The sequence below is a fragment of the Triturus cristatus genome, chromosome 2_2 (genome assembly GCF_964204655.1).
Source record: "Triturus cristatus chromosome 2_2, aTriCri1.1, whole genome shotgun sequence".
Taxonomy (NCBI): Eukaryota; Metazoa; Chordata; class Amphibia; order Caudata; family Salamandridae; genus Triturus; species Triturus cristatus.
Window position 1 is genome coordinate 1,112,407,861 of NC_140582.1, and position 6,614 is coordinate 1,112,414,474.

Consider the following 6,614-nt stretch of genomic DNA (forward strand, 5'->3'; position numbering starts at 1 on the left):
CTTAGCCCTTACGAGGTTGTCTTTGGCCGTCCGGCCAACGTATGGGGTGTACCGAGGCCTACGAAGTTTAGTGAAATAGAGCATCCAGTACTGCTCGACTACCTGTATGATTTGACTGTTAAACTGCGTGTTTTGCACCAACAGGTACATGATACCCTTCCACAAGCTTCTGAACCTCCTGGACACCCTATCAACCCTGGTACGTGGGTGCTAGTCCGGAATTTCCAGCGCAAGAGCAACGACGAGCCTCGCTGGATCGGCCCTCATCTTGTTCTTCTTTCGACAAGATCAGCAGTGCGAGTGAAAGGGAAGAAGCACTGGATCCATGGCACCCACTGCAAAATAGTTCCCTTGCCTCTGCCATATGACCAGTGGGTCCAGGAGGGTATCACCAACTCTGAGACAGACACTGTACCTCGTTTTGTACCATTCAGTGACGCACGCCTGAAAGACACAGTTTCAGACCAAGAGAGTGACAATATTCTGCAGGAAGCTGTGCCACCATCGAATCGATTGGACACCACTGAGCCTGAACTTTTGTTTCAAGACCAAACAGCACCTGGCCGTCTCCGCTATAATTTGAGACCTAGGCCCATGGACAAATAAAGATTTCCTCATTATTTCCTTTTTGACATTTTTTGCTCTCCCATCTGAAGAACTTTCTTGATTTTTGTTTTTCGAACCACCATCCGGGTTCTGCCGCAGGGTCGCGGTGCCAAGACTTTGGGGTACAGGCCGAAGACGCTAGGTCAACGGTTCTGGTTGGTCTAGGGCGTTTCCCTGGACTGACAGGCGTACTCCTTAGCAGAAGAAACTCATCCGCCGCGAGCGGCCCGAAGTAGAGGATGGAGTTTTTTAAGATGGAGAGACCGATTGAGGAAATGAACTTTAACGCAAGGATGTGTAGAATTGTAAAAAGTAAATGTTTTGTCTTTTTGTGCCTTTTTACACTGTGTAGTATCATAATGTTTATTGTAGGATTTGTGTTCTTCTCTGCTCAAAAGCCCATTGCACCCACTGAACAGCCTATACCTCTTTCTACTGCCTCCTCTCACTCTTTTCACCCTTTGCCTGAGCACGAACAGACCAGACGATCAGAGTTCGTAAATAACTCGTTTATCCAGCTCTTGCACCAGCACCAACTAGTAATGAATACGACCAATTGCTGGGTGTGTGGGTTAATGCCACATACCATTAACAAGGGTATTCCCTACCTGGTGCTGCCGTACAGTTACAATGGATCGTCATGGGCATTCCAAACCATGTTTCTCTATGCTCTAGATACGTACTCCCCTCGCCAACCGCGTTCCATCAGACCTATCACCAATAATAAGGCTTTGATGAAAGGAGTTGCCGATATGAGTAGAGATATCGATGCATACTCATCCATTCCCAAAGAAGAGTTGAGACCTTATGTGGGATGGAACGCGACGGGGTATAGTATTAGTCTGGGTGAAAGACAGCGAAAAATCTCATCTCCAATCTGGGTCGTACCCCACATGGGTCGGTTCTGCTTACAGGGTAATGGTCAGAATCCTAGAGCTCAACTGGGAAGGAGTGACTGTACTGAAACGTACACCTTCCCGTCACAGTTTTCCCCTGCGTTTTTGGCTGCCAAGGGCACATATTTCATCTGTAATGACCGAGCATATACATGGCTGCCCCCTGATTTCTCGGGCACATGTTATATTGCGAACTTGCTACCGCCGACATTTACTGCTGCCTCTGATTACCACAAGACCAGAGTTGTGAGAGGTGTGATTAGTAAGGAGGATACTGCCGGTCAGGAAGCGGGAGACTTCTTCTTGGGTTTCCTGCCGTTTTGGGGACCTATGGTCAATAGTAGGAACCTGAGACAACTGACTCGTGTGGTTGAATCCACAGTTAATGTAACGGCTGGTGCCCTTATTAATCTGACAGCTGAGCTCCAAGCGGATCGCCTTATGACTTTGCAGAACCGCATGGTTCTAGACGTTATTCTTGCAGACCGCGGTGGGGTATGCAAGGTCATCCAATCCAGTTGCTGCATTTTCATACCAGATAATGCTCCAACAGTGTATCAAGCCATCTCCAAACTCCATAAAATATCTGAATCCATACACGTGGATAAGGGAGATTGGTCACTGGTGGGGTGGTTCTGGGAATTGATATCTGCCTGGGGTTGGAAAGTTCTGATGGTCATTGGAATGATCTTAGCCATTCTTTTCCTGTTCTGTCTGTGCATACAGTGTGCTCCTGCGATATGTGGCCTCTGTGCCACCTTATGTGTCAGGAAACCTGTATCGAGGGACGAGCTAAGTAATAGGATGATGCTACAGCAACATCTCCATGACTTCGTGAACATTGACCTAGACTCGGATTAAGATGAGTATAGTGATTGCCTATGTAAGGGCAAAAGGAGGGTCTGTCGTACTTTAATTTCTGCCACCGCGTAGGGGACAGGGCCCTACCCCTGTCTATCTTGATATTAGCAAACCGCAAATGGTAAATGCGGCATGTACGAGTGCTTTATATATCGTTCTAGCTATGAATGCACTGTGTACACGTTATTCTGCTTCACTACGCGGGTTCCATTTTGGAAGCGATGGCCATCTTGTCATTGCCCTCACATAGGCTATAATGGAGTAAATACGGGCCTCACAGTACATGTGCTTTCCCTCTGACTTCTTGGTGACCTGGGCAGCTGGCTCTGCTGCCCCGGGTCAAACCGGTCTCACGAGCTCCCCTTCCTCCGTCCACCTGTGATTAGCATCAGGGTTTGACCCGTCATAAAACCCTTTCATTCTATACAATCCCCCGGCTAATCTCTTTCACACCTGCTTGTTCCTGCTTTATGACTTGTTTCCCAAAACAGGAGATGCTCATGTTTATTGGGGGTCTATTGACATCCAATGTGGGATCTGAACCTTACTGTGTAAATCATTGTGGGCTGGCCGAACTGGAATGTGGGATGGTCATCATGACTCTGCTTTTTCGTTTGTAATGTATACCTTTATATGGCCATATCGTAAACCAAGGAATGTGTGCCTGGAGCATGATATTTTGTACTTAAGGAGAAGTCCGTTCCTATGATTTTCAGCAGTCTCCTGAGAACATACACGCTGTTGTACTTCTAGGATACCTGTCATTGGTCTGCAGCCAATAAACGATTCTTTGACTTCACCCAGAAGACTCTGTGTTTCTGTAGGTCCGGAACAGGGTGAAACCCAGAAGTCATAGGGTGTGTGTCCCTGCACCGCTGGGTCTAAAATACCCAGTACTTCAACCATCTTTCTGCCATAAGTAAGAGTCATTCATTTATTTTGATAAGCACGGACAGCTGACTATGCATAACCAAAAAATGTGGACCAATGACTAGGACAGTTTGATTGCCTTTTGCAGGAGTGACAGATTTGTGAATTTGAGAACATAGTAGAGATCGGCTGATCTCACAGCATTTTATAGGGTAAGAGCACACGCCTAGAGGAGGCGGATTGAGACAGGGGTCCATATGGTTAGTTACTAAGATATACTTATTTCTTTTGTGTTTTCCAGCTGTTCTGGTCCTGATGAGAACCCCGTATGTAAAGGGCTTTAAAACGCGTCAACCCTATTGTTGTGGCCAATCAAAGAACAAATTTGAAAGTGTTTGGATTTAGATAAACTGTCCCATGTTGGCCATGTTGGATTTTGTACTTTTTTTGAGAATATTTTTTTGTAATTGTTTGTAAATTCCTTTGGGTATGTGTGTGCTGGTATGTGAGAGTAGTGTATTGACGGTATGATTGGCATGTTGACCTTGATAGAGAAAGTGGTGTGTGGAAGTGCTCATAAGAGAAGTTTGCATGGGCAAGTGGTTGTCCAATCAAATAGTCTGAGGGCAAAGGGAGCTTGGAGGTTGTTCTTCTAAAATTTAAAAATGTTTGTATTTTGTTGCTGGTAATTTATACATGTGAATCTTTGCAGAATTCTTGATTAAATCTAACGGAAAAAGAGGTTTTTTGTGGCATGGTTTCATTTCGATGCACTGTGAATAGGGTAGGAGTTGAGCATCAGCATTGGCATCGTTTTGTTATTTGATTTAAGTGGGCTTGGCCTTGCTGTTCTAGAGCCAAAACCCCCAATTGTTTTTTTGCTATGGCACAATAGTCAAGAGAATACCAGAGGAGGAGGTGTAGCCATCTTCTACAATAAAAGGCTCCTGGTAACCAAGATAGTGGCAGAGAGCACGGATAGTGGGGACATCCTAGGGATAAAAATCTCTTCCAAATCTTCCTGCCTATCCCTTGTGGTGGTATATCGCCCTCCTCGAGCTACCCCTAGGTCCAATGAGGCATTCTCGGAGATTATTAGTGATCTCCGCTCCCAGTACCAGCGTCTCCTAGTGGTAGAAGATTTCAACTACCACTGTGATAACCTTCCAAGACAGCCACATGCCAGTCAATTTGAGGAAGTAATGAGCTCAATGTGGCTCTGCCAGCTGGTGAACTCCCCCACCCATGTCAAAGGCCACATCCTGGACCTCATTTGGATGACTGAGCGACAGGTGAGCCTCACAGACATCATCCCATGTGCCTGGTCAGACTAATTAGCTGCAGTGTTCTGTTAGATAGTCAACTGTCATATCCACCTCCAGAGTGGAGAGTGGTGCGCAGCTGGAACAAGATTAAGGCTGATAATCTCATAGACATGCTGCTCAGCACCTCCCGTAAAAAATCTACGAAAGTTAACCTCGACTTGGAGAGCGAGGCCCTAATTGGTAACTTAAGTAGGGCCATTGACCAGGTGGCACCGGCATGAAAGGAAAGAGTTAGAGAGAAGGGAAAGGGAGCCCCCTGGTTTAATGAGGACCTGCAGAAAAGGAAGGAAGCCCTTCATCAAGCTGAGAGGCTATGGCGTAAATTATATCCTCCAGCCGCGCTTGCTAGTTATAAAGCCTTGCTAATCCTATACAAAAAGGCCATTAAGGCCAAAAAGGCTGAATATTATAAGGCAAGAATCACAGATGCTACAAAAAAACAAAGGGAAACATTCCAAATCCTCAAAGAGCTCAGCCAGAAGCCAGAACAGAAGTTGGCACTGAGCCGGCGGACTGCACTAAATTCCAGGATTACTTTCTTCAGAATGTTAGGGACATTTTCACTGAGATAGATAACACTCCAACAAATCAGATAGCCCCGGCCCAGACTCTAGCCCCCTATATCCTGTGTGATCAGCTCACCATCTTTCTTAACTTAGATCTTGCGCGCCTATCATGTTTGATGAATCGCTTCAAATCTGACTCCCCTGCAAATCCCTGCCCTCCCAGGATCTTTCGCATGGCTCTTCCTGGGCTAGAGAGAGAGTTTCTCACTCTACTTAATCACTCCCTGGAGACAGGTTATTTGCCCATCAGTTTGAAGGAAGCCAGGGTTACTCCCTTGTTGAAGAAGCCAAGGGCAGATGTGGCCAATTTTAAAAACTATAGGCCCATTTCTCAGCTCCCCTTTCTAGCAAAAGTACTGGAGCAACATGTCCTCACAATACTTTCATCTTTTTAGAGGAACATCACCTACTCCAGGTGAGGCATGCCGGCTTTAGGGCTCACCACAGCACTGTACTGGTGATGTTTGCCATGCTTGATGAGCTCAGAGTTAGGGCCGATAACAAAGATGCGAGCGCCCTGATTTTGTTAGATCTGTCAGCGGCGTTCGATAAGGTCAATCATGGACGGCTCTTGGTTCGAATTGCTATTCTGGGTATCTGCGGGCTGGCCCGCGAGTGGCTCGAGTGCTTTTTGCTAGGGCGGTCCCAAAGGGTCCAACTGGGTGAACAGATTTAAAATAGTGGTGCGCTTACATGTGGGGTCCCCCAGCCCTATCCCCTCTCCTCTTTAATGTTAATCTCCAGTTATTAGTGGCAGCCGTAGCCTATATGGACTGTCAAGTTTTCAATTATGTGGATGATACTGAGCTGATTCTGCAGATTAACAACTCTCCGCAGGTCTACACTCACGTACAAAACATTCTTAGATACACTGTGACTTGGATGACAGCCAACTCACTCAAAATCAATCTGGATTAAAACAGAGGTCCTTGTAATCTCCTCTATAGGTAACCCCTGGAATTACCGATTTTGGCCTAAAGAGCTCGGCACTGCCCCTACGCAAGTTCCTGTCGTAAACAGCCTGAGCATTAAGATCGATCCCAACCTCTCCCTGACCAATCAAGTTGCCTCTGTGGTAGGCACCTGCCTGGGCCTAATGGGACAGCTTGGAAACTTGCCCCTTTGCTCTCGCACACTACTCTACAGATGATTGTGTCAGTCAGAATTGTATTCAGGTTGGACTATGGCAATGCCTTGTACATTGGCCTCCCTGAGAAACTAATAAGCAAGCTGTAGGTGACCATGAACGATGCAGCTAGGTTGATTTTTAACTCCCTAGAAGGGCCCATGCCACCCCTTTGCCGCATAGTTTGCATTGGCTCCCGGTCAAGCGGAGAGCAAAGTTCAAGGGCCTCTGCATTGCCCACAAAGCGCATGGTGAATTATGCACCAGGATGCATACTTCGCTCATCTGAGGCAGGTTTTCTGGCTTATTCTCGGGCCAAAATTGCACCTTAAGGTGGTAGAGCTTTCTTTGTCCTAATTCCGCA